Source organism: Sceloporus undulatus, chromosome 1 (assembly GCF_019175285.1).
Source record: "Sceloporus undulatus isolate JIND9_A2432 ecotype Alabama chromosome 1, SceUnd_v1.1, whole genome shotgun sequence".
Taxonomy (NCBI): Eukaryota; Metazoa; Chordata; class Lepidosauria; order Squamata; family Phrynosomatidae; genus Sceloporus; species Sceloporus undulatus.
The window spans coordinates 121,479,597-121,498,095 of NC_056522.1; the positions used below are offsets into that span (position 1 = coordinate 121,479,597).

At 38.8% G+C, this 18,499-nt stretch overlaps 1 long non-coding RNA gene across 3 annotated transcripts in view; it reads right to left on the reverse strand.

Annotated features, from left to right (window-relative positions):
- LOC121919420 overlaps window positions 1-18,499 on the reverse strand; it is a 77,138-nt gene that overhangs the window by 22,279 nt on the left and 36,360 nt on the right. For all 3 annotated transcript variants that reach the window (XR_006101474.1, XR_006101476.1, XR_006101473.1), the window contains 2 exons: window positions 14,269-14,345; window positions 10,149-10,277 (listed from right to left, as the gene is read on the reverse strand). This is a non-coding gene — a long non-coding RNA (uncharacterized LOC121919420). The remainder of the gene's footprint in view (window positions 1-10,148; window positions 10,278-14,268; window positions 14,346-18,499) is intronic.

Sequence of the window (18,499 nt, forward strand, 5' to 3'; positions counted from 1 at the left end):
GCTACATTTAGGGAATTCATCTATTACTTGAATATTTTTATATGCAAGATCCAGACTGTCTTCTGGTTAATCAAAAAATCTTAAACAATAGAGGCACACTTCAGGAAATCTGCCTGCATGGTAAGATGCTTAATAGAAATAGATCTAAGCTACACAGCCTTCTGCTGTTATGGAGGATAACGTTTTAGGGCACGAATGCCTTGTCGTACTGAAGAAAAAGAAATGAGTGCTTAGCATAGAAGGGAAACCTTTTTTTTATGTGATGACTCCTCCTTAGCCTGGGAATTTGCCCTTGGAGAGAAGTGGCATCACTAGGGTTGGTGTCACTGGGTGCGGTAACTCATGGTGCCACCTCCCCACATTGACCTCCTCCTATACCACACCATACAGAGCCTTTAGTAACACTTTTTTTACTAATGGTACTCATAAATTGTAATGACCATATGTTGCTGTATGTACAGCTTGCCTTTGCCTTACGCAGGGGATCCTTTCCATACCCCGCCCCCCGCGTAAGGCTAATTCCCTATATGCTGCAGCCCCATTCTTTTGAATGGCGCTTGTGTGCAGAGGCGCAGAGGTGCAGGAGCATGTAGGGCACCACGGGCGTACGCCCCATTCATTTGAATGGGACGCACCGCCCCTTGTGCCCTGTGCGCTCCCCTCAGCTTGAGTGTGTACTCTCAAGTCTGCGTAAAGTGCACCTGCGTATAACGTGGGTGCACTGTAATGGTAATAGTTGTGACATAAACAACCAGCAAAATTAAAATTATACTTTTAAATTACAATATCATACACACAGCCTAAATATATTTTCATGTGCTTAAAGTAAAAATAGTTTCTACACATAGTTTCATGTGCTTAAAGTAAAAATTTGGTAAAATGTGAAGTTTTTAAAGAAAATTAAAAAAAATTAAAAATATATAATTAGTTTTTTGAAATTTGAAATTTAAATTTTTTTAAAAAATTTGGTCCTCACCTTTCTCCTCTCACTGAGCATCACCTCACTCACCCCATCTCTTCAGCATTTTAGTGGGACACAGGTGAATGCCACAGTCTGTTTCTGCCTAACGGCAGATGTTTGAAGAGCAGTGGTGTCACCTTTAAGAAGTACCCTGGTGCTATCCACACACTCCACACCTCCATAGTGCTGGAGAGGGAGTGAAATGACTCTTGCTAGGAATAATATACTAGTGACAAGGAAAACAGAAAGAAATGGTTTTGTAAGGGCCAAAACAGATGGCCCAGAAAGGGTGGATTAGGACTGCCCTGGAACTGGTTGCCCCAGGACCACAACAACTGCAGACCACAGCCCTAATCTGCCTAGTGCTACCCCAAATATTTGGGCTGGTAAAGGGCTGTCTTTGGCAGCCCCGCTGCAGCCCCAGGACAGCTTCTGGATGCTCTGGCAGCATCCAGCATGTAAACGCTACATCCCTGGAGCATCTTGAAGCCACCCCCATGTAATCAGCCAGGGTGACTTCCCTGGAGCATGCAGCAGGGAATGCCATGCTACCATAAGAAGTGTTTGGGGGAAAAGCCCTAGCTGTTATGAAGGTTATGGACATAGCATTGTATTTAGATAGGCATATAAGGCAGAACATGAATCACTAGTTCTTGTGCTCATTTGTCCCCCAAACACAGGGAACTATATAGTCCAAATCTAAATTAAATTCCAGTACCTCTAAAGTAGGGTGTTTAAAAATATTCCTACTTCTACATATAAAGGTAAAGGTAAAAGTTTTCCCTTTGACATGATTTGTCAAGTTGTGCCCAGCTATAGAGGGTGGTAGCTGTTACTAAGCCAAGGGAGTCAGTATTGTCAAAGATGACTCCACGGCCAGCATGACTGCATGGTTACCTTTTCACTGAAGTAGTACCTATTTATCTACTTGCATTTACATGCTTTCAAACTGCTAGGTTGGCAGAAGCTGGGACTAGTGATGGGAGTTCACTCCATTGGGCCTTGAACTGGGCCAACTTGCCAATGTTGCAGTTGTTAAAGTTGGTGTCTTAGTCATTTAGCATATAGAGCTAGCAAAACAAAAAAAGATCTAGTTCTAATTAGTGTTGTTCTTTTACATGAGGAAAAAGATATTTGGCATACAAATAGTGCATTTGTGCAAAACTCAGTGACGGTGGCACAGCAAAATGTACTGTTTTCTGAACAAAAATTTTTTTTCTTGAAAACAAAAGATTTCCTTGATTTCCTAGATTTTTTCACAAGAAATTCTGACTTGAAAAATCTTCACATTCCTCCCCCAACCATGGTTGAACTACCCGTATCTTCATGTGTCAGAGGGATGTCTTCATGTGTCAAGACATCCTGATGAGGATAAGAACTTTTCCAAGTCACCGATATACAGTCTCAGCATGTGGATGAGACCTGATATTAAAATGAATTAGTTTATTGGGAAACACTGTAGGACAAAGTGAACTAGTAGCAAAAAGAATGACTCTACTTGATCAATAGAGGGACAACTAAAATGCTACAGAACAGTTGTTTCCATAAGCTAATTTCTGGATTAAAACTGAGAAGAGCTAGGAGACCACTAATTTCAATAAAGCTGTCGCTCAGGGTGATGGTGTAAATGTTTCAGTTTATCAGACTATTGAGTTAGGAATAATGATTATTTGTAAATATGTCCATGATTGACAAGAAAGGGTGACTTTAAATTAAACAAAATAAATGTTTGTGCAAAAAAACCGATCCATTGTAGCACAAACTTCCTTTTTTTAATACAAATGAATTCTTCACAGAAAATTCCAAATATAAGTTTAAGATGCATAAAAATTCACACAGCACACAGAAAACTTTTGAACTTCTTTGTTGCATATGAGAACAAAATTAGCAAAAAGATTTGCATCTCTTCTGGGGAGATTACAAAAATGTAGTGGGAAATATACATAGAAAGGACACTGACAACACAATTTGTAGTTGGTTATGCATCTAAGCCTGAAACTTCAGGTCCAAATGACAAACTGGGAATGCTTGGTACTAAAAGTGATCATAAATACAATAAGCCTATCAAACAGACAAAAAAAAATCTGGTCAGTAACTGCTTAATAAGTCACTAACTCAAGATTATATAATAGAAATGACATGGCAAAGCCTGTCCCCGGGTTGCACAAACCTGTTGCTCTCAAAGTCTGCTTTCTCTTTGCCAACTACTATCAGTTGGTAGCTAGAAATTGCTTACAATAAGGCACAGCATTTCCCAAATTACATCTGACCTGAATAGCTGGACTGCACAGAAATGGGTGTGGGATCCTTCTGGCTTGGCAGGGAGAGTAGAGAGGGAGCAACCAAGGGCCCCATAGCTGCAGGTTGCCCATTTGCCCATGTTGGATACATTGGGTAAAATATTGCTCTACACAATTCATAGATGAGGAGAGGTGATGCTATAGAATTACTGCAAGAAATGGAGAGGCATAAAACAGTCTTATTCTGGTCCATGTCATTGTGCATGTTCATTTGTACCAAATCTTGAGACAGAAAAAAGAAACCAGGAGAGACGTTGCAAAAACTAGTGATTTTTATGTATGTACACACAAGCTGTGACAAAAAGACAAAATTTCTAGATACAATAAACAATTGTGTCTTAGAACAGTTGGTCATTAATCCTATAATGGAATGGTGACCCTTGATTTACAGTAATTCAATGGGATATCCTAGATCTGGTCTGAAATGAAACTGCTTTTTAACTCCTGAGGAACAGTGACCCACAATGCTATTAGTTCAGCATACCTGTAAATGGAAAATAGTATCAAATTCCAGCAAGGTCAAATTTCATTTCAAAAAAAGGAACCCTCAAAATTGAAGGGATTAGCTAAGGAAGTTGAAAGGAAGAGTCTATAGGGTCAAATCCCCTCTACTATAAAATTGTTATAATAGAAGCTCAATGGAAAGTTTATAGACACAAGCCTTGCAGCCAGAAGTCATATGAAATGTCTACCACAGATTAGAAAAGCTATGAAGTTGAAGAGGATGACAGCTTAGTTAATGAGAAACGTCAAGGAAGCTTTAGAAAGTAAGAAAGAGGAAGTCTTTCCCAAATGTGGAAAATATAACGCTCAAAGGTTGGCAAAACAAAAAGCAAAAAACTGGCACTGGACCCCTTCTGGGGCAATAATTAATCACTGACAGTTTTCAGGTGAATAATAGCAACAATAAAAGTAGTATAATTTATTGCTGTCTATTTATTACAGATTCATCCTGAATTTCTACTACAAAAATAGCATGGAAGACATTTAGCAATCATCGTTTCTAAAAAGGAAATGCAACACAGATTAAAAACAAATCAAATATTAAATTTACTACAATAACCAAAATCATGGACCAGAATCCCCTACAGCAGTTACAAATAAGTAAATTAGAGTTCTGCACATGTTACTGTTATGTATTCACAAGCCCACAAGCCCCATTTACTGGGCAGAGGTAATCAAAGGTAAGCAAAGCAAACCCATCACAGGGTTTTCTAGGGTTGAGAATGTGTGACTGACCAATAGTCACCCAGTGGGTTTCCATGGTTGACTGGGGAATCAAACCCTGACCTCCAGAGTCCTAGTCCAATGCTCAAATGGCTATACCACACTGGCTCTCTAACTACAGTGCTTACACATACATATCTTCCATACAGGATTCTAGTCATCAATGTTACCACAATGCATATCAAAACACTGCAAAAAGCCTGCTTGATGAAAGGCTTCTGACACTAATCCTCACAGCACTTTGAATTAGAAATGATGGCAATGCTGGAATCCAGTCAGCAAGCTCAGATTTTAAAAAAGAAAAGAAAAAGAAAAGCACAGTCCTCATCTATGTACCCTTCAGATAAACCTCTGTCTTAGTACAGCCCCCGGAGAAGTTACTATACAGTGTAAACATTTCATAACATAACAGCTTCCATGTTACAGAAAAAAACAAAATAAAACATGGGGACAGTATGAATCTGAAATTACTATGGTACACAACCTCTAATATGTGTATTTTTGTTCTTGTTCGTGATCTGTTATGTATTTTACAGAGGAAAATTACACTATTAACATTTGTGCAAAAAAAACCCACACCTCTATATATCATTTGCAGATATGCTCAGTATACATCTCTCAATATTTTTACTGCTGCCTCATTCGCTTTTTTTTTATATTTTACTGTGTGTTTTAACAGTTAATTGTTTAATTGATGGGGTTTTTTGGGGGGGAGGGATATGGGATTTTGTATGGATTCTTTTAACTGTAAGCCACCTCAATTGTCATTGATAGAGAGGCAGGGTATAAATAAAGTTTTATTTTATTGTTAAGATAGATAGGTAGACAGACAGACAAAGTATTGTGAGGGAAAAGATAGCATTGCCCATGAGTTTGAAGACAGCTAAACTCCCACCTCATGGTTTAGCATGGAGTCCTATTGTCCTTTATCTCTCCTTATGTTCGATTTTTTTCTGTCTTATATAATGCTTAATTGGGGGGTATTCCAGTTTTTTTAAAAAAATATTATTGTTGGTTTCTTTTCACCTACGTCCAGTTTGATACTCATGAGTCCTTCACTGCACTGTTCCTCGTCTTCTGTAGACATCATATAAACATGGAAATTTCACGTTTTTCTTCTCCTTTGGTGTCAGCTTCTTTGTTGTGTTTCTCCTTGTATCAAGCTGTCAGATCGAGGACTACAGAGACACCCGGAGCATTCCTTGATAACACTGGGTGTCTGAGCCACTCATCACTAAAGCAGACAGCTGAGCTGAGACACCTTTGGGGAACAATATGTGGAACAGGGGAGAGGCAGAGAAAGAAAGGAAATTTATTCTTAACCAGTACCTGACTGAAATGAGATGAAAAAAGGACACTTTCTAGTACAGCAAGTACTGGAAGTATTGTAACCTTCTAATATTCTTATTTAGACACAATTGATGATTCCTGTTAACATTGCTACGATACTGCTTTAAAAATAGCAGTATGTTTGTGACATATGCAATTTAATATATTTGTCGTGGTATGTGTTTGACATGGACAAAAGCCCATTTTGTCAAAATATTACGTAAGTTGATATTTCGTGTATTTGATGAAGTGGGCTCTATCTACAGATGTTGATGCCTCAATAAATCTGCTAAACTTTAGGTTGCCAGAAAGCCTTGTTTTTATTACATCATACTCCTCTGGAGTATGTTAATTTGAAAACTTAAATTTTTACAACCTCTGTAATCATTTGTGTCCAGCTGTAAATGTATTTTTAAAACATTGGTATCAGTGCCAACTGCTGGTTGGAAAAGTTGACATTTTTATTAGAAATAATCCTTGAACCCCCAAGTTTCAGAATGAGTCTCCACTCTTGTAAGTCCCACAGACATGTGTACAAGCCACAGCTGTGATTATTGTTGCTCACTTTCATACATCTTCCTCCATTCTTGCTGATTCTTTTCTGAGCCTGGGCATAGAGCAACAGACACCAGGCCTTAATTTGCAGTGTGGGAGATTTGCTTGCAGTGCAATTTTTCAAATTGCTAGCATGGAACATTCAGCACCTGCTACCACCCTGAGCTTTGAGGTTTCTAATCCTGCAAATTGGAGTGAGAAGTGAAAGATGATTAGGTGTTCAGCTGAGGATGTAATAAAGGCATTCAAGCCTGCAAGCTTTTCTATGGTTTTCCTTACGTCTAGTCATAGGAGACAATATAGGAAGTCGAAGGCTTTTCTTGGTGTGTGAAACAGGTTAGTTTACTCCAGAGCAGCAAAGCCACTCTGGGTCCAGCAGTGGCAGAACTAATGTTCAGTTCAGAGCAGCTGTGAGAGGAGAAGCAATAAAATCCAAATGCTTAGTGAAATATGGGTAGCAAGATGCTTTGGCTCCCATTCAGGAGAAATGCAGGATATAAATCAAAACTAAAGAACAATGTATAGAATGTTACAATATTTTTGTTAATAACATTTAGCATTTACATTTTTGTATTGATTCATAGTGAACTTAGCACTCTCTAAGTAGTTGAGTCTGTAAGCACTTGCCTCCAACAAGCTGGGTACTCATTTTACTGACCTATGAAAGGATGGAAGGCTGAGTCAACCTTGGAACCAAACTCACAACCTTGTGGCTGCAGTATCAGCATTTAATCATTGCACTACCAGAGCTCAGTAATGTTCTGGATTAGAGAAGAGATTCTGTATATGTGGGGGAAGAGTAAATACCCCAAAACATCAGATTCTATGCAATCTTGAAATCTAAGCAGGATCATCCCTAGTTAGTGTTTGGATGGGGGACCACCAATGGATACCAAGTGCTGTAGGCTATATTTCAGAGGGAGGAACTGCCAAAACCATCTCTGAGTGTTTCTTCTTTAAGAAACCCTATAAAATTCATGGGGTCACCATAAGTTGGCAAGCAACTTGAAGGCACATTACACACACACACACATCCTGCATGTGAGTAAGTTTGAAATATTATGTTTCTTGATTCATTGTGATTATGTTGTGATCAATTCCTGTCTTCTATAGATTTTTCAGTATCAAGCTGATGTAGAAAATTCTGTTGAGACTGTTCCTAATCTTCCTCCTTTGCCTACATAGTTCTTTGAGTTTCTACTGTTAAATCCAAATTCATTTCTTTCTTTAATTGTTTTTTCCCAGTGCTCTTTGTCAATGCAATAGGAATGCCTAATATTACAACATGAAATACTGCTTTTTTTAACCGAAAAAAAAAAAGGGGGGGGGGGAGAAAAAAAAAAAAGAAAAATAGCTAGGCAATTGAGGACTATTGTTTACATCTGCAATTACAGCTCATTCTGGCAACATGCCATTTATATCATTATCTAGAACTGATTGTGGTGCATAAAACTAGACACTTCTGATTTAGTCTGATACATAGCTTCTTAAATCATGATCCCCAGGCAGTTCCCAAGCCTCATGAGGTTGTTGCTGTGTTGAAATGGGAAGAAAGATATATGGGCTTTGGGCACTGGATCATGTCCTTCCTGAAATAAACCCTAAGAGAGGCAGAGGTATTTTAAACCTCTGCTTCTTCATCTAACAAACTGCAGCAGGGATGTCCCTCCCTACTCCCCTTCCATAGTCATTTAACAGCTGTGACAGTGGCCTCAGCATACTTACCATTTATCTAGTGGGGGGAAGGAAGGAATTGTGCACACACCATCCAAGATTTCAGCCTTAATCTCTATGTCCAAATTCAATGAAATGTGTAGGATTATTTCAGTTTCAAAATGAATGGCATTTAAATATTTACAAGTAGTAGTGATGTGTTTTTGTTGTGGGGACTGTCAGAAACTTCACATTGATATGTTTCATATTTTTGAATATGCATTTTAAGAATATTTGCAGATTCAGCAGCAACTTTATCAACCAGGATATATTTGCATTGAAAAACCTTCCTGATTCCAGCTCAGAAGGCTTGCACTAAGTTTGGGTCTGGACCTGATGAGTATATCTGAGATGACAGGTGCAGTAATCCACATGGGCAGAAGCTACTGTGTGACTCCCCTGGCACTTGAGCATGAGGCAGGTCTATCTGCCCCTGAGCTGAGTATGATCCCATTTACCCATACCACAAGGTGTTGCAAGAGACTCCTCTACCCAACTGGGCCTGATCAGCATCCAAGCCCTGTCCCCCATCCAACTTGAACTGAGCCTCATGCTAAAAGATGCAGGTTATTCAACTTGTGTAGTGGGGGGCTGATCTGGATGGCCCTAGTGGTCTCCTCTACTTCTATGATTCTATAGGCCCAAACAGACAGAGAGGTACTCCTGAAGAGTATTCATGAATATTATGAAATGTGAGGAGATAGGAGACTACTTACTCCATATGGTAGGACTCAAATATGATTTTCTTTTTTTAAAAAAGTTAATTTCTTAGTACAATTGTTTTCCATTGTCCTTCTTTGTGACTAGACAAACCCTTTTAGCTTTATAGACTAATGGATATACAATCAGCCTTCCATATCCATGGATTCTTCATCCACAGATTCAACTGTCTACACTTTGAAAATATTCCAGGAAGTTCCAAATAGCAAACCTTGATTTTTCTATTTTATATAAGGAACACCATTCTACTATGCCATTTTATGTAAAGGGACTTCAGCATCCATGGATTCTGATATTAATGGGAGGTCTTGGAATCAAACCTAGGGGATACACAGGACTCGCTGCATAGTTATATAAGCCATCTAATGAAATACTCTTTCTGGTGATTTGATTCTTATTTAAGCTGGAATGGGAGGTGGAATAAAACTTTCTGAAGTATTTCATCATTTAATCTAGAATTTCTTCCAAAATTCTCCATTGAACAAGATTTCAAAATGAACATTAGTCAAATACATGAGGAATTCTGAGGAAATCTAAAATTGTTCGTTAATGTGGTCAACAGTAATAAATCTGGTTAGTGGGATTTATCATATTTACAATAGTGATCAAAAACTTCAAGTTACTTGTTACTTTAGAGAAATCCCACTAGCTTTAATGAAACAAGTAAGGAATTTTGCCATGCGGAATGGAATGTGCAATCTATTTTAAAATGCATGAAACTGGTGAGCACTACTGCACTTTAATGTACCTGCAACATATATTCAACTGAGTATTTCAGTGGCTCAGCTCAAATTACTTGGATGAGATTGAAGCTCAATTGTCCTTGTAACATAAGACAAACACAAGACCCATTCTTCTTATCACCCAAAAAGGACTGCATGTGAATAGCAAATCAGCTATGTAAAGGCAATGAGATAAAAGAGGAAATGAATAAGCTGTAACAAAATTTTCAAGCAATAAAAAGTTCTTAGATTGGCAGTAGAGATGCAAAAACATTATTTTTCTTTTTGTTAGAGTATGGTTTGTGGGTTGGAAAGGACAACATCTTTCTCCGGTACATTACTCTGTGCCTATGCTAAAGACACTTGTTCTGGAATCTGGAAAAACACAACACTAAGAACATTGGGAGTTAATATGAAGTTCCAAACACCCTCACCACCACCTCCTAAACTGATTTTAAACAGCTAACATTACACACACACACACATTTTCCCCCAAACAAAAAAGTGTGTGTGTGTGTGTGTGTGTTGTTTGGGGGGAAATGTGTTCCTATCATAGCACCTAGCATGCTGTTAAAACCATGTATACAGAAGTTGGATGATGTACTACGTGGTATTGCTTACTTGAGAATCCTAACCATGAAACAGTCTTAGTTGGTCAGGATGTGTGATAAGGTCTTCGCAGTGGCTGCCTCCTAAATTCTGGAATTCTCTTCCTAGGGAAGCCAGAATGGTCCTCTCCTTGCTGTCCTTCTGTCAACAGACAAAAACCTTGTTATTCTGCCATGCTTATTAAACAGTAACGTTTTTAAAACAGGGTAAGAGTGCTGTATAGTTTTAAACTGAACTACTTTTCAATGCTTTTTATTTTTTGATTTACATTTTATCTTTTTAAAGTATAGGTTTAAATTGATTTAATATTGTGGCTAGCTTAATTCCATTTTAATGTACACTTTTTGTATGTTTTTAGCTGTATTTTTTCTTTTTAAAAGTGTAAATGCCTTGGACACCAATTTTTGGAGCAAGGTGGCATATAAACAAGATGGCGATGATGACAATGATGATAATGATGATGTATCCCCTGGCCCTTTTACACAATGCTCTGGAGGTTTTCCCAACTTTCCAGAATGTTTTGGAAGCATGGGATAACCCTGATGTTAAGTGACATGATCTTCCTTATCTGCCTAAATCTAATCCTGTGAGGAGGTTACACCAATCTTCAATCATATAAAGACAATAAAGAGAGTCCCTACATGCAAACTTTAAGTGCATGTAGACATTGTAGCTTCCATTTCAGTGTCCAAAAAGGACAGTTACCGGACCACTGGTTTTCTTAATAGCCAGTTTTCTCATCTCTCCAGACAACAAATGAAACTCTACACTCAAAACAGATTTGGGAAATGTACCAATTTTTTTAAAAAATGACATCCAGGTAATGCATAGACATATACAGCTGTCCATAGTCTGAAAGTCCATTCCCAGAAGAAATGGATATACATATAGGAAACTGAGCATTCCATAGGCAAGACTTCATCAACATAAAGGAAGAGCCAAATCAGAAATTAGATATTCAGAATCCCCAGAATGGACTAGAAGCAGTGGCATCCCCACTTCTGATGTTAGCCAGTGTGGGGGTGAAGGCTGCCAGGGGATGGCAGCAGCCAAAAGGGTACACTTGGCCCTCTCCTTCACCATGGCAGCAGAGGTCTCCTCATGGGGTGACTTTCAACACCACAGCAAAGCTGGGAGAGGCACACTCAAATCTCTCCTTTGCCGCCGTGGCAGAGGCCTCCTTGTGAGGAGACTTAATATTACTTAATAACACTGCCAGTGTTCAAGTGAGGGACACAGTGTCAGCCTCAAGTTCCAAATTGTTTGTTGCAACCAGTGATCCACAAACAACACCTCCATCCATCACCCACTGCTATCAAAATGCATGATGAGTAGGAGAGCTGAGAGTATAAAAGTTCACCTTCACCACCTATCATTGCCTTGGGGGATTGTGTATGGGTGCATCATGTCATGCCTCCCTCTTCCGAACTACATATTTCTCTCACTGCCAAAAGATTCTAGCAGTAGGACCTCAAAGCTTTGCAGCTAAACTGTGGAGTTATTCCCTGACTAAATCTAACTACTAAAAGAAGTCAGGAAGGAAACTGGGTAGCCCGAAGGAAGAAAGTGAAACAGCTTTACATCTGTTTTAAGATTTATTTCCAGTAAAGAAAATTGAGCCCTTAAATTAAGTAATGAACAATATATCTAATCCCATTGATTTATCGCCTTAGCTGGTTGCTTAATTTTCATATTATTACCATATTGGTCCCATTCATGCAATCTGTACATTGTTCATTATGACACACACACCCAAAGACTTTCCAGATCTGTTTATATCCAATAGTGATGCAATCCACATGCATCTTATGTAAATTTGTATGGGAGCACTAAGTAACCCTTGGCTGCTAATGAGAATTTTCATTCACTTGGTATTCCAAAGCGTTATAAACAGAAATGTTGCAGGGTTTGACAGCTTATAACAGCTGTTATTAAAGCTGAGGAACACCTTTGCTTTAATAGCTAGAACAAGATAAATTTAAAATATGATAAATTTTATTGCATAGATAAAATGTGTAACTTGGACACAAGTAAAAGGCCAAGTCTGGGAATCAAGCAGTCCTCCAGGTGTTGGTATGTAGCTAATAAGATCACTCTACCCTAGACTATGCTGGCTAGTGCTGCAGTTCAATAACAACTAGAAAGCCTGTTGCAAACATGACACATACGTACACAACTGTTAAAAGCAGTGCACTTGTTTTACTGCTTTGGGGAAAAGCTCCTCCAGGTACTAAGGTGCAGTACAGATGGACAGCTGGAAGCTGCCTCTTCCTGCCCAGAGTCAGTGCCACAGCAGCCACATGCTGCGGCACCGACTTTCTCCCTAAAAGAAGCTGCTTTGAGAAGCTTCCTGGAAGGGGCATCACAGGTGTGCTTGCGTACCATGATGACGCCCCTTCTGGCCAGCACCATTTGGGTGCTGCACGCCATGGAGGTCATCATGGTGTGCACCGTGTGGATAGGTGTGTGCCATAATGGTGGCGTGGTGGCACAGTAAGGGTTTCCAGTGTGTGAAAGCGAGCATAAAGTGACGGTCTGTAGAGCCCCTAACTCTCTGCAGGATCTTACAGGCAAAAGGTTTTTTAAATGGATAATTAACCAGAGTGACTCCAAGTAAATATGAGGTAGAAGGGAAGAAATCAGATCGAGGACAAGCTGACTTTGCAGCCAAAAAAAAAAAAAATTCTTTATTAAAAAGGTAGAAAAAGATAGCAGTAGAAACCAACAAAACATTCTATATTCAATGAAAGCTGTTCTCAGAATAAAACAAGGGGGGAAATTGCAGGTGACTAGAATGGCAGGTGGAAACTTTCTTATTCAGATAGGGCTGTATAAATGGGTGGCATTCAGCCACCCCTTTACTGGCCAGATCAGGGATGCAGCAACCACACGCTGTGGCACCAATCTGGCCTCCAGAGAGTGCAAGAAGGAACTAAAAAAAGCATCTCCTTTTTGTGCTCTCCAAGGGGTGCCAGAGCTATGGCACTATGGCTTTATGACACCCCTTTAGGGCTGTATTGTGTACATGAGCGCTGGAGCCGTGCCAGAATGGTGTGTGCCATGTAGACCGGCACATGCCAAAATGGCATCCTGGGGGCAGGGCTGGGCATCGAACATGTGGATACTACACCCTGGCTCCGCCCACAGGCCAGCACAAAGTGCCGGTCTGCATAGGCTCTTAGGCTGATAGGGATTGATGGATATGCTGCTTTGTTGATGTTTATATTACCTTTTAATGAATTTTAAATGGTTTTAACTCTCTAGATTATTTTACTGTTTCTTTAAAAAAACATGTGTTTTAAACTGATTTTTATGTTTTAAAGCTGTACTTGTTTTAGTAATTTGTAAGCTGTCTTGATTATCAGTATTGGAGAAAAGGTGGTATATAAAGGAACAACAGCAAGATGGTGAGGAAAGACCTTTAGATTCAAACCACCGTTGATGTCTGTGATGGCCATGGTGAAAAATGTAAGGATTTCAATATGAACTGTGCTGAGACATTCATCTTAAACTAATGTGCAGACCAAACAACAAAATGTACAGCCTCGAGGGAAGGCAATGGCAAGCCTCTGAATGAGTCTTTCTAAGAAAACCCCATGATAGGGTCACCTTAGGATTGCCATAAGTTGGAAATGACTTGAAGGCATGCAACAACAATAATGTAATGAAATATATTTAGATGTGCATAGCAAAAGTGCATGCAAATATTTCAACACACACACACACACGCAAAGATTCAAAAACAGAATGGACATGAGTGTGTGCATGTGAAAATAAAGTGGAAGAGAAATAGAATGGTATGTCCATCCTTGTGATAAAAGTTTAAAAAATCAGTGAGTTAAAGAAATTAATTTGAAACAAAAACTTGACCACTGACCCAGTTGTCTAGGTCATGATGATGCAGTAAATTATTTTTTAAAAAGATTCCTGAATTAATTAATGAAACAATTATTGCATGTTAAAAATGTGGTGTGGACATATTATTTTTTATCAGTGGTTGTGTCACAAAAGTCAGATGTCTTGTTACAGAAGCTAGGGATGGGAATATATAAAAATGTTCACTAATATTACAAGCAAATTTTTCTACTGAATTCCACAATGGTTCCAGGCAAAAGCATGCAAGTAGATTTACACTTAGCCAATGGGATTCTCCCATCTTTTCCTTTCTCTTGCTTCAAATTGGAGCCTTCCACCTGGTCAGAAAGATTCCTGAAATATTCAAAGAAGATTTAGGATGAGACTAGGGCTCTAAAGAAGGGAAAATGGATTCAGCCTACTGTGTACATTTGACTGGTGAATAACAGAGCAGAAGCACAGCTTAGTGGTATAGAAGATTTCACAGAAAAGAGAAATGTGGAAATGATTTTTAACCCTGTAACACCTGCTATATAATAACAGAACTGACAAGCCAATGAAAGGCCCACCAAGTGTCTGAAGGAATTGAGCTGTTGTGGGATTTGGACTAGACCCAAAATTTGAACATTGACTGAATCAGAGGAAATATTGGAATCATTTCATAGATTATTAATTAGTTCAGAGCAAGGACTGAAAGACACATGACCTCTCCAGCAGTGCAATGTCCACCATATTTGTAGCAGCTGGTAGCTATTACTGTAGTAATTGGGGGATTTGTGTGACAATTGTGAATACAGTCTACATATAATAATATATATAATAAAATTTTATTTATATACCGCCCTTCTATGCAATCAGGGCGGTGTACAACATCATAAAACATGAAATAACAGTTATATTAAAAGCAAATACATTCAACCATTAAAACATGACTATGTATTCATGCCTAAATACCCAAAGGTACCATATCCCATCTTATCATGGAAGCTAAGCAAAGTAAGCCCTGGTTAGTGATTGAATGGGAGACCACCAATGAATAGTAGGTGCTGCGGGCTATATTTCAGAGGAAGGAACTGGCCTATGAATACTCGCCTCTGAGTATTCTTTGCCTAAAAAAAACCTCTGACATAATGAGGCCGCCATAATTCAACAGGTGACTTGAAGGCACATATACATGCACAGTCTTCATGAATATGGATCTGTTACAGTTCCATAACTCTAGGTTACAAATCTGTAACTGCAATACTGAATCTGAGCTGCTGTTTTTGACTTCTGTTGCAATCTGACACCCCCTCATGGAAGAAATGTGTCATATGTTTCGAAGCCAATCCTTCCTAACATCCACAGGGTGCACCCCAGGGCAGGTATGAAAAGTAAAATATTTTGGAGCATTACAGAAAATCAAACATGCATAGATGTCTTCATTTTTGCCATCTTCACCTCCTTTTGTTATCAATACAAATTACTGGAGCACTGAGGGGAGCAGAACTATGAAAGGAAAGAAAGCTTTCTTGAGCCTTGTGGGAGTCACTTGATGTGTAGCTGCTGCATTCACACTAAAAACATAGGAGAGGTGTGTGTGTGAAAATGGATAATTCAGTGGTTCCTAAATGTGTTTATCAGTCACCTTTCTAGCAAGCAATATTGCAATAATTAAAAAATACAATAAAACACAATTACCTTATCTTAAATACCACAAACAATATGTAAAACAAATGGAGAGAGGAGAGAGAAAAAGCAAAATCACTGAAAAGGTTCCTCTTCCACACATACTTACCTAAATTAATGACTATGTTCTCCATTTGGGTAAATCACACACACACACTTCACTCTTCATAAAGTAATAGATAAGGTTGTCACAAAATGCAGGCAGGAGGGCTCAAAATGGCACTTTAGCTCTCAAATGAATCAATGTGCCCCCCAGGTAGCATCCCATATGCCAGGCCACCTGTCCCATGCACTTGAACTCTAAAGCCTGCCTTGATAAAGACAGAGATTCGACTTGGGTTAATATTTTGGCGTTCTCAAGTCACCTCATTCTCATAACTCGGAGCTTCTGCGTAGAGATTATCAAATGTCAAATGCAAATATAGCATGGATCGGCACAGCGTAAAAAGCCTCTTCACTGGCAGTGAGCAGAGTATTCCCTTTAAATGTTAATGAAACTGTTGTAATTACTCGAGCTACCAAAACAACTCGGAAGCCAAAGTTCACAGCTGTAGCCCATTACTTGTAAATTACTGGCACAGGCATTGTGTCAGCGGAGAGACAAAGATGTCTGAGGAAATTTCCTGAATAAGCTTTGCTTTTAACCAAGTGGTGGAGGATATTAAAGGAAATGAATTAATTTGTTGGACATGCCACTGAATGGAATGCTTTCCCTCCCTCCCAGTCAAAATAAGCTTCTTTTCTCTAGACAAAGCCAACACAAACTGCTGACTACAACAGAACACAATACAACAGATGAATCTTTCCTATGCATACCTGTCTCATTAAAAGTGCAATTGGATGCACACTTACTTGGAAGTAAACCTTATACAACTCAGTAGGATATTACTGAGTAAAGGCATAAAAATCTGCAGTCAGTTATCAAGCGTTCCTGCTTTTATTTATTTTTAATCCTGCTTGATTCTTTTTTTCAAAATAAAATTGACAGGACTTCAGGACGAACTATGTAGTGAGATTTGATTTGGTTTTCTGTTGTCCTTTGATGAACAGGCTGTGCAGCCTTAAAAAGAAAATAGGTCACCACATAAAGCTGGTTTATCACATCTCAGTTGGGAGAAAATAACCATCCAAGCACCATGGGTCAAAATACATGGGTAAGAAAGAAGTGATGTCTACATTAAGGAAACGCGTTGGCACCTTGATTCTTTGATCTGCGAACTGTGACAGGCTCTGCCAGAGTTGTTTCTTATTCTCCCAGAAAAAAAAATTCTCCCAAATTATTCCAGGAAACTTGAAACTTAGCAGAGCACATTACAGGGTTAATAGATATAAGGCTGTCGTTTGCATATTTGTAAAGACTGCTATGGGAGGAGTTAAGATTCGGCATATAGGAAAGGTTGTGCGCAAACATATACGTGTGTCTCTCAGTCATTCTAGGCTAGGCAGCTGGATGCTGCGGCGACATCTCAGAAGATCAGTCTTGGAGCTGAACATGGAATTGGCAAATCCTCTTATTTCGCTTTCCAGTTGACATTGAAGGTAGCCCAAGCCAAACTAGGACTTTTCTTTCATTTCCGCGGAAGGTTGCTAGTCTTCCAGTTCATTCAGATTCAGGAATAAGCCGCCATGCTCCATTGCATTGGAAATGTGCAAGTAAGGAGGTCTCAAGGACCTAAAATTTCTTTACTGGGAAGATTCGTGGATGCTGTCATGGGACATTTTTATTATTTGTTTTTAAAAACCTATTTTAAACAGTTCAAGAGGAAGAAACTGGTGCATCATTTCTGTAAGCCTTAAATCATTTTTAATTTGTTTATTTGTATAAGCAGCTCACATAGATAATTTTCATCTCTTATTCTTTTTATTGTTTTGCTATTGTGAGAGACACTTCCGCTGTGTTAGAGAATATCCTTTATGTTGCTTTGTGCTTTATCAAGGTAGTCATCACAGACAATATCTTGTCTTTAAAAGGGGCTTATACCTTATCTAAGGTATTTTAGAGTGCAATATCTTTTGCAATGATACTTTTTCTTCCAGTAAAGCTTTAAGCTGTGCTTTGCATGGGTTGTACCAGTCTTGTTATTCCTATCACCTGCACCATTTTCCCCTAAACTTTAATGGAAATATTGTTGAAAGACAATCATTCTTTCAGGAACTGAAGTATCAGAAAAAGGACCAAGGAAGCCATTGTTTGCCTTCTATTGACGACTGGGATGGTTTGGGCACACACATTCTCTAGGAATGGAATACTTTTCCTCTTATTATTTGAAAGCATTAAAGTCATGGACCAGAGTCAATCAGAATCCGAGTTCAGAGTGAAAAGAAGTAAACAATGATTAAGAAGCCAGATTAAGTTATTAAGAGATGCTGGTTCAATGCTTTGTTCAGAAGATTTAACAGTAGTTGCACAACAAAAAGGTGAGTTCTGGAATACTGGGGACTGCCACTGAAGCAAAAACTGGTAATGTTTGTAGTGGGTGAGAACTGAAAAGAGAATATATAAAGCAGGTTATGAGAAAATTCCACTGTACTTTCCATTGGTCTTCAAAGGATATGAATTACAAAGGCATGGATGTTTGTGAGTCAATCATACCAGTTAGAAAGGTAGATAATAAAACCTGGTTTTGGATAAATTGCGCATTTATTAATTCTACCATGACCAACTGTCTTAAGTGTAACCAAGTATCCTTTTTGTCTACTCCAAATCCAAAGTGCAAAGAATATTTCTTGGGAAAAGAAACATTGAAAAATATAGCTCATTATTACAGAGTACTGAGAAAACTGACCCAACATCTAGAGAAATGGCTGCTGTAAATGGAAGATGATTTTATATCTAAGAA